The sequence below is a fragment of the Phocoena phocoena genome, chromosome 8 (assembly GCF_963924675.1).
Source record: "Phocoena phocoena chromosome 8, mPhoPho1.1, whole genome shotgun sequence".
NCBI lineage: Eukaryota > Metazoa > Chordata > Mammalia > Artiodactyla > Phocoenidae > Phocoena > Phocoena phocoena.
In genome coordinates this window covers 24,048,245-24,059,046 of record NC_089226.1, presented here as the reverse complement: position 1 = coordinate 24,059,046, position 10,802 = coordinate 24,048,245, and the positions used below count along the sequence as shown (strand labels likewise).

Here is a 10,802-nt window from a genome sequence, read left to right as displayed (position 1 = left end):
TTTTTTTTTTGCCTGCTTTACCACAGAATTGAAATATAAGTTGGCCGAAAAGATCAAACTCTCACAGTTAATTCAGTAGGCATTTATTGAGGGCATTGTATGTTGTGTTAAGTCCAAGTACATCAAAGAAATAAAAATGAAATCACATTAGCAAGCTGTTCTAAGGCAGTGCATTAGTTTTCTATTGCTGCCTAACAAATTTCCACAAATTTAGCAGCTTAAAACAATACACATTTATTATCTCGTGTGTTTTTGTGGCTCTGGAGTCTGGGCACAGTTTAGCTGGTTCTTGGCTTAGGGTCTCACAAGGCTGCAGTCAAGGTATTGGCCAGTCTACATTCTCATCTAGGGACCTGAATGGAGAATAATCCTGTTCTGGGCTCATTCAAGTTTTTGGCAGAATTTCTTTGGCAGCTGTGTGATGTAGGCCCCAGATTTTGGTTGGCCATTGGCTGGGTGGTGATCACCCTTAGTTCCTAGAGGCTGCCCACAGCTCCTTCCATGTGGGCTTCTCCAGTGTGGCTGCTTACCTCATTAAGCCTGCAAGGGGAGTTGTAGCTCCAGTCTGCTGGTAAGATGGAGGCTTATATCATGTAACACAATCATGGGAGTGATATCTCATTACCTTTGCCATATTCTGTTGACTAGAAGAAAGTCATAGGTCCTGCTTACGCTGAAGGAGACGGGATTACACAAAGGCACGAACACCAGAAGGTGGGATCATGGAGAGTCACTTTTGGATCATTCTGCCGCAGGCAAGATGTAAATAAATGGGTGATAAGTAAACCTTGAGTAATTAAAAATGGTACATTTTATTGCTTATATATATTATGTTCATGCTGGGATTAGATTAGACAGTGTTGAAGCTGGGCCATTACTGTGATTGGCACTTTGTTGAAGCATGGTTTCTACTTTGACGAGACTGTGTGCAAGCTAAGGATGAGGTCTATCTCATGAAGCCCTGTAGTCTGTGTGCCTTAGCATTCCAAAGACATACCTACATATATTTGAGCCTCCATAGTAGAGGCCAGCATTTCTTTCTCTCCACATTTTATTCATTAAGATTTCAGAATTGTCATCAAACTTTTAATATAGTTAGTTGCTTTTGCTTAAAGTAGCAAACAATGCCGACATAAATGATAAGTTTCTTATTAGGTTGAATAAAAATCTCATTAAAATAATCATTTAGACATGTATAGTGGATAATTTTTTTTAGATTTATATGTTCTCGGAAAGCAGCAATATGTTATATTTTTAGATTTCATAATAACGTTAGGGTTTCTTTTTTTGCTTCAACTTATTCAGCTATTTAAACAGGTAATGAGATTAGTTCCATTGAATTTTTTCACCTTTTCTTATTTTTCCTCCTACTTTAATACTAGGCTTTGTTTTACATTGCTCAGTTGATATCATGAATTTAATGACTTAAAACAGTGACCTTCAATTTCGGCTATAGATTAAAATAAAAGATGTCAAATTTCTCAGTGTCCTGCCTCTGCAACCTCAGTTTATTTATGCCAATATGAGCTGCTTTAATTTTAAAGATTTCTGGATTAAATTCACATTTAAAAAATTTTTTTATTCTTGGGAAATATACCAATTTAATAGTGAAAGTTAAAAAAAGTTTGATATTTGTAGATATTATTGAAAGTTAAATATGTAGAATAAATCATAGTCTTTTAAAAATAATTGTTTATACATTTTTCTTTTCTTTTTTTAATTGAAGTATACTTGATAAGAATTCTGTTTATACATAAAAAAAACCTTTTCTATTAAGAAGAACTGCAGGGCTTCCCCGGTGGCGCAGTGGTTGAGAGTCTGCCTGCCGATGCAGGGGACACGGGTTCGTGCCCCAGTCCGGGAAGATCCCACATGCCGCGGAGCGGCTAGGCCTGTGAGCCATGGCCACTGAGCCTGCGCGTCCGGAGCCTGTGCTCCGCAACGGGAGAGGCCACAACAGTGAGAGGCCTGTGCACCGCAAAAAAAAAAAAAAAAAAGAAGAACTGCAACAACAAGAAAAAGTGGGTGGAAGGGACTTGAATAGATATGTCTTTTCCCCTGGCTGTATTCTTTTGATCTTGTTTTATAACATGAGTTATGAGAGCAGTGATGACAACCTATGTGGAGAAGAGTAGGATGTACTGTACCCAGTTGCATTTATAGATGATTTATAAGTTTGGCTTGGAGGGCTGGTGTGTGTGTGTGTGTTTTGGGGGGCGATAAGGGAGGAGAGGTTGATTGAGAAGTGGAGATGGTGTTCTGAGTTGTGCTAACTTTCATTGTTTGGAATTGACTGATGTGGACCACATCTCTAAAATGGGGACACTAAGCTCCAATTAAAGTATAAACTTCTTAAGTATAAACTTTCACTTTTCCATGGAATTTGTGCTTTGTCTTATTTTGCATTTTTTCCACACGAGTGATAATGCGTGCATGTGTGTGCATGTGCGCACACACATACACACAAATGCATGGCTAGATGCTCTGGGAATTTTAACAACCACCAACCCCTGAACCCCACCTCCCTCAAAGACACATAGCACACACTTGCCATTCCTCCTTTACCCTGCTGTGTATTTTTTCCCATACCACTTATACCTTCCAGTCATTATTCTTTGTCTCCAATGGACTGTAATATCCAAGGGAGATGTTTTTGTCCATTTTGTTCACTTTCTACAAAAAAGGTGAACAAAATATATTTTACAAGATATTTTTGTCTGTTCACCTTCTACAAGAGATCACTAGATTTTGTTGTCTAAGTCAGTTGGTCACTTGATATACTATGTAAGTTATGTTGCCATCTTTTTCGTACTCAGTGTTGTACCAGTGTGGTGTATGTCTATGTTGGGATGGTGGCGGTGGCTGTGGTTATATATAATTTCAACCTGTCACACCTCACATGATTATATTGTGATTATATTGTGGAGATAGGTAGTATGTGTAAAAATTAGCAAATGATACAAGACCTTATAAAATTAAGCGCTAAATTATATGGTAGTAGGAATTGATCAAAGATCATCCTGTTGGATTGGGCAAGAGACAGCTTCATGGCATAGGTGGACCTTGCACTGGACTTTTAAAATTATAGAGGGTGGGCTTCCCTGGTGGCGCAGTGGTTGAGAGTCCACCTGCCGATGCAGGGGACACGGGTTTGTGCCCCAGTCCAGGAAGATCCCACATGCCGCGGAGCGGCTGGGCCTGTGAGCCACGGCCGCTGAGCCTGCACGTCCGGAGCCTGTGCTCTGCAGCTGGAGAGGCCACAACAGTGAGAGGCCCGCGTACCGCAAAAAACAAAAAACAAAAACAAAAACAAAAACAAAAATAAAATTATAGAGGGTAAGGAAGGATATTCTAGGAAAGGAGCCCTTATGCTGCCTCCTTGCTGAACTTTCTCTGATTTTACCCCCATCCTTTAGGATTTATTTTTAAAAAGGAAACACACTCAAACGTTATTCACCGTCTTCTACCATGATCTGGCATATAGCACATAATTAAATTTAAATATTATAATGTAATTATTTGTATACTGTTTTTTACTCAAAACAAAACAAAAAAATGTTTTAGACATATAGTTGATGTTACCTTAGAGATATTTGTTAAAAAGCAAGCAGAGAGAATGTGTTTTCTCTTTCAGTGAGGGGGAAAGAATCCTCAGAAGACAGTATGGATCTATTTAGCACCCAGTTCTATTTTCTCATTAACTGTCCACCAGTTTCCCATTGCCTTTATGCCCTAGAAATGACAAGTGATCCTACTGAATTTTAGTTAGCTAGGACTAATAGAGCAAAGGCTACTTCTGGAAGGGAAATTGACTATAAATGTGATAAAGAGAGAGCCAGTAATTAATAAGATGGGCAATTTTTGATACACATTTGCTGTACTTTTTCTATATATTTTAATTGTATATATGTAGAAGATCCTCATGCTTTTTGATAATGTTCACTTATCCTAAAATTTTTATACTGGTACTAGTTAAAGGTAAGCATGTTACTATGTTCCTGTTTTTCTTCTAGTAAAATCATTGATCATTTTGCAGTAATGGCTGCAACCAACCTGCTCATTAATTTCCTTGTTGCAAGAGGCTTTGCCTAACACACTAGATACAATTTGAGGAATGGACAACAAAGTCAATAAATAAGATATTTTCTAAAGTCCCGTTATCTTTCAGGGTTTATTAAGCAAATCACTAATACACAGATATTATGCCTTTGAAATGAGGTTTGCCACATAGCATCATCAAATCTTGCTGTGTTTGATATCCTATGTAGCCAATTAATTAGCCGCCTTTGCTTTCAATTGATTTTTGCTTTTCAAAAGTAAGTTCCCTAGATATTCTTTTTATAGTGTTATACCTCTTAAAAAACTGCACGTGAATGAGAATTTTAGTATACTTCATTTTTGATGAAATAGACATGTAAGCTCATTACTTACATTGATTTATAAGTACATGATAGTAGTCAACACTGAGTTATATTTTTGTAGTTCTTCGGTATTACCACCCTTTACTTGTATATGTTTTTCAGTAACTGTTGACTAAATGGATTATAGCATGTGTGAAAAGATGTAAAATGAATATTTCTAAAATTATAATAATGAAAAGTCATAAAAATGCCATGAGCAAACATTTACTCTGTTTATGAACAGATTTCCCAAGTTCTTAAGTTGTTATAAAATTCATAATATATGTTTTTGAAAACAGACAACCAGCCAAAACCATATGTATTTTCTTCCTTACTGATATAGAAAATATTTGAGTGTGTATTTCTCTTCATTTAAAAATAAACTATAGAATAAATTCCCAGAAGTGAAATTACTAAATCAAAGGGTCCATAAGTTTAAATTTTTGATAGATATTGTAAATTGGGCTATTTCACATTTCTGTTTATAATACATGATACCACTTTTTCTCGTAACACAGCATCTTTTGAAATATTTGATCTTTCCCAATTACACAGGAGATAAATGGTATCTCTGTGAAGTTTTCATTTACGTTTCTCATATCATGAGTGAGCCATTTGTATTGCAATTTCTGGGAACTATCCATATCTTTTGCCTTACTGGGAGGTTGATCTTTTTTCTTACTCTTTGTATTAGCTCTGTATATTGGGAAAATTTGACCATTGCTTGGATCTAATGAATTAATTGCAAGTAGTTTGCTTTTTCTGTTGTTCTTGGTTTGTTTTTATTTTCCAGATTAGACTATCTTTTGTTTTTCTGACTTTGAATCATGTTTTAAAAAATTTTTATGTAGTTGAATTTGCCAATTTGGTCTTTTGTGACTTCTGAGTTTCATGTCAAAGTTGAAAAGAACCTTCACTGCTCTAAGGTTATAAAAGACTTCTCCAAGCATTTATTCCAGTACTTTTATGGTTTAATTTTGTGCATATAAATTTTTGATCCACTTGGAATATATTCTTTTGTAAGGTGTGAAGTGTGGAAAAAATAAACTGTATTTTTTCTAGATAGCTATTTTGTTCTAACACCATTTGTTGAAGTCTGTCTTTTGCACTGATTTAATGTGCCACCTTTATTCTATGTGAAAACCTTTATATATTTTGGTTCTATTTTTGGACTTTCTGTTCCATTCCATTGATATGTATATTTTCCTTTATCATAAGCTTAAATATTTCATAGAGCTACTCATCACTTACTCTTTTACAGATTTCCCAAAATTCTCAAATGTAAACTAATTTTTGTTTATTTCTTAACCTGGGGGTTTCTGGTGGTGTAAATTTGGGCAGTCTACCTTGGGTTTTTTATTTTATTCTAGGATTTTATACTCATCTCCCTCCCCTTAGTCTCTTTCTTGTACCCAGAGCTCAGAGCCTGAATTGATCTAAACTTCCTTGTTGTCTTTTTGAGCCCCCAGCCAAATTTTTTTCTGGTCCTTCTTTCATAGAGTATACAGCCATTTGAGAGTTTCATAGCAGATTGATTGTTCTCATTTCTTGCATCTCTTCTGCCAAGTGTGAGTGTAATACTCAGTCCCATAGCATTTGTGGTTTGTTTTGGGTTGATAGTGTACCTGAGGACTACCCAATTTCCTTTTCCTTTTCTGACTTGGGGGATTTTTTCTTGCTAAATTAGCAATATATTTAATTATTGAAAAGCTATTTAGTTATATTTTATCAGTGTTGCTAGGTATTTATGGTGTGAGAGCTTCTACCATGTTGCCAGAACTGGAAGTCTAAATATTACACATTTAAAACCACCTCTCCTATCTTGGCAGTGAATGAATAGTGATTTATAATTTTCTCTTATACCTAGATTAGATAATGTGTATAAAGGTTAAACTTTAGCTGGTCTTTTTTTTTTTAGCGGTACGCGGGCCTCTCACTGTTGTGGCCTCTCCGGCTGCGGAGCACAGGCTCCGGACGCGCAGGCCCAGCGGCCATGGCTCACGGGCCCAGTCGCTCTGCGGCATGTGGGATCTTCCCGGACCAGGGCACGAACCCGTGTCCCTTGCATCGGCAGGCGGACTCTCAACCACTGCGCCACCAGGGAAGCCCTTTAGCTGGTCTTTTGATATTAGTATTCATCTTTTTGCTACATGTAAGCCAGGGTTTAGAAAAAACAAAAATGACATGTTTGTCAATGTTTCTAAGTTAACATTGGACACAAATTATTTTCTTTATTTTCTTGAATACTGCTAATAAGTGTTAGTAGAGGTTCATTTTTCAAGCTTGTGACTGGTTTATTTTTGGCCAGATTTATGGTAGGTGGTTTTCCACTTAAGGGAGCTAAAACTGAAAATAGGGGCCAGGTCTGCAGTAGCATATGTTAGAGAGTATAAGGTGGCAAGATACCATTGTGAAGTTGAAAGAGTAACAGCTCAGTGGTCAGACAGTCAAAGCTAGATGCCATTCTCAGTAGGATGATGAGTGGAGGTAGACCAGAGTAGGAGGACACATCTGTGATTAGAGCTGGTTGATGAATTTTGAGGTTAGTAGACTAGATGAGTGAAGACACATTTACCAATTAATCCTGAAGGTAGCCCTATCGAAAATATATTATCGTTCCTATTTTAAAGATGAGGAAGTTGAAGATTGGGAGGTTAAAAAATCTTGAGCTAGTAAATGATAGAGCTAGGATTTGGACATAGTAATAAGTAGTTACAAAATTTATGTGCTTACTGACTTAATAATGAAGCAGGTTTTTTGGGTCACTTTTCATCTCTTTGTTAACTTGTTAGACTTAACTGTAGAAAATGTTCACCCCTTTAACATGCTTGTGTGAATGCTGGCTGGCTGGGTCTAGGCTGGGTCACACAATAAGTGTATATAATTAAGTCTGCGTAGCTCCTGTAGAGTTACTTTCTTATCCCTGTACATATTTATTAAGAATAAAAAATTAACAAATTTCTTTGTTGGTGATTTTTAAAATACAACACTGTTATTAAAATAAAACAAGTTAGCTGTTAACTTCATGAATAACAGTACATGTTACCTTTCCATACTCTGTCCACTCTACTAGATTTGGGAGGCAAAATCTAATTTGACATTAGGAAGCTCTCAGTTAATCATTAGATAAATTTATATGAGTTTCCCTTAGCATGATTCTGGGAGGTAGTTTATAATAAAATAATGGACAAGGTAAGTAAGATGGAAGCTTACCATTGTTTTTGGATGAACTAGATTTTTTAAAAAAATGAGTACTATTAATGATCCAAAAGCTCCCTGGGAGACAGACATAAAATGTTTTTAGGATGTTCAGAAGACCTGGATGTCCTTCTGTAAAGTGGGCTTATTAATTGCTTAAATGGTTGTAAAATTGGGACCATCAATCAAACACTCTTTAAATAATGAGATTTCTTTGGGCTCAGTTAGCTTTATTCCTTTTCCTTATTAATTTGAATCTGAATGGTAGTGAACTGATTTGTCATTCCCTCCATTGTAGCATGAAGATGAGATCAAAAGGAGTAAGCTTGTTACTTTCCACTTTAAAATGACAAAAATTTAATTTTATTTATTTGTTTAGTTTATTTGGTTTTCTTTGCTGGTTCCCCCATCTTTAAATGAGGGAGTGCCCCAAGACTCTGCCTTAAACTAGTCTCCACCTAAATATATTCCCTAGGCAAACCTAGACGTTGGATTTGTCGATGAATCCAAATACATGTCCTGAACCTCTTCTGCTTCACTTAAACTCCTTTTAACTAGGTGTTTAATATCTTTTGGATATTTAACGCCAGTCACTCAGTCACTCAGTCTAAGAACCTAGGAGTTATCCCTGAATCCTCTTTCACCTCCCACATCTACTCTTCTGGCAACTGTTGTTACTCTTCCTTCAAAATATATCCAGACTCTACCATGTTCTTCACTTGCTACTCTGATTCAAACCATCTATGATCTTGCATGTAGACTGATAGATTAATTTTCTAATTGGTTTTCTTGTTTTTATCTTTGTCCCCCCTTGCTTCTATACAATTTGGTATCTTCACAGCGGGGTAGGGGGGGTAGATAAAAAAAGAGTAAACTAGATCATGTCCTCTTTCTTGCTCAAAACTTGTATTCATTCTGTCGTATTCAGGGTAAAATCAGACTCCTTATAGTGTCCTGCAAGGCCTTGCCTAATCAGAAATCTTCCTTTGTCTCTGATTGCCTCTCTTATCACCCTCCATCTTGCTCACTCTTTTTTTTTTGCGATACGCGGGCCTCTCACCGCTGTGGCCTCTCCGGCTGCGGAGCACAGGCTCCGGACGCGCAGGCCCAGCGGCCATGGCTCACAGGCCCAGCCGCTCCGTGGCATGTGGGATCCTCCTGGACCAGGGCACGAACCCGCGTCCCCTGCATCGGCAGGCGGACTCTAAACCACTGCGCCACCAGGGAAGCCCCATTTTGCTCACTCTTATCTGGTCACTCAGAATTTTTTTTTCTTGGAAATAATAAACTCATTTCCCTTGTGGGCCTTCAGCACTTATTGTTTCCTCTACCTGCAAAGCTTACATAGATTACTGACGACTTCCTCTTTCACATCCTTATGATATTTGCTCAGGTGTCCACACTTCAGAGAGGTCTTCTCTGTCTGAAATTTCTTCATTCTACTCAGTCACTTCTAGCCCCTTACTGTGCCTTTGTTTCTAGCTCCTAAAGCTCCTTGACATATTAGTGTGTGTGTGTGTGTATCTGTGTGTGTTTGTGTGTATGTGTGTGTGTCTGTGTTTTCCGACTAGAATTCAAGCTTCACTATAGCCTAAGTGCCTAGGATAGGACTTGGGATATAATAGGTACTTAGTCAGTGTTTGATGTATAAATAACTGAGCTTCCTTTATTCCTTTTAATTATATTTTATTCCTCCTAATCCCACAAGGAATTAGAAGTGGCTTAAAAAATACTTCTAAGTGTAATAAAGTAGAAAACATCAGGCATGTAAAATATAGATAGAATAGAAATGACTGGTGGGAAATTAAATATGCAGGTCATGCAAGGTTTTACCTGGTTCTTAATATGGATCAGGAATTTGGTTCTGAGGTCTTAAGTGCCAAAATGAAAAGAAGAACACTTTTTCCATATTGAGAAAACATTCTTCTACTTTAGAGAAACACAGCTTTTCCTTGCAATTCAACAACTGTCCTACAGTACATAAAGTAATACATTTTTTATGGCAATTTTCAATACCTATCTTAAGTAACTGGAGAGATGATGCCAGGGTAAGTTCAGGGAAAGCAACTCTCTAGAAACTGATAAGATACTCATACACATTCATATTTGCGCCCTCCCTCTGTGCCTTCCTCCGCCAAAAAAAAAATGCATGCATGCTTCTCTGAGTAAGGTGGTGGAGCTTACTTTTAACATGATTGTCAAGGTATAGCAGCTGATTTCTGACAAAGCAGTGAATTACAACTTACTGTTCTTAAAATGGTTAGTCCATTCCAAAGCAAGTTAAAAATTATCCAGATGCTATGCCTTCAGTTAAATAGCTGATAATAGTACTATTTTGATCAAGTTACTCTGTGATAGTTTGTGGTCTTTATTAGGAAGTTTTGACATCTAGCATCTTAGATTCAGAACTAATGAAGCAAATTATTAGTGCGCTTCATAATATGCTGACTCCAGAATTCTTAATACATGAGTGGAGAATTAATTGCATTTTAATAGAGAAAATTCCCATCACTTCAGCCTATTTACTTGATTAGATTGAAATTGAATGTATTTGAAATTAGTTTTAGGTAAATCTTTTATTAGGATCATCACTGAGTTATTAATGATTGAACCAAATCCTTCAAATTATTGTATAATTTAAATAATTCAAGCTTTTGGAGAAGAACCGGTTTAGGATATGTTATAAATAGTATTGGTCAGTGGTAGCATACTAACTTGGAAATAACCACACTGAGTTCTAAAGATTCATTTCATGTTTTAATATACTCTTTTCTTTTGAACTTACCACTTCTATTCTTATATCTCAGGCTTTATTTTGGTGTAAGGAAGAGAATATTTGGGAGATGGAAGACAGTTATGCATCCTGTCAGTATGTTTTCCCTATTTAGAGTTGATAGTTTGGTTAGGTGTCTGTTAAGGGAAAAAAGTGAATTGGCTGTATGGTGCAGTGTTTTTGCAACACATCACTAATTGTGAGAGGAATTTGTTTTCTTAGAGCTTTTCCTTTCCCTTGTTTCTTCCTTTCTTGTGATTTGTTTTCAGATTGTCTCCTTTTATTACTGTAACTGTCCTGACTCTGCACAGCTGTCCTTTTTCTTGTCCATATTGTTCCATACATGTTGTCTCTCTTGTCCCCAGTCTTCCCTGACTCTTGTCACAGAACTCTTATTAGATCTCTACCACCCCCCAACTTTATTTCACCTC

At 36.9% G+C, this 10,802-nt stretch overlaps 1 protein-coding gene across 1 annotated transcript in view; it reads left to right on the top strand.

Moving 5' to 3' along the window:
* Nucleotides 1–10,802, top strand: part of DDX10 (DEAD-box helicase 10) — a 281,378-nt gene that overhangs the window by 140,042 nt on the left and 130,534 nt on the right. The gene's annotated exons all lie outside the window — the stretch shown is intronic.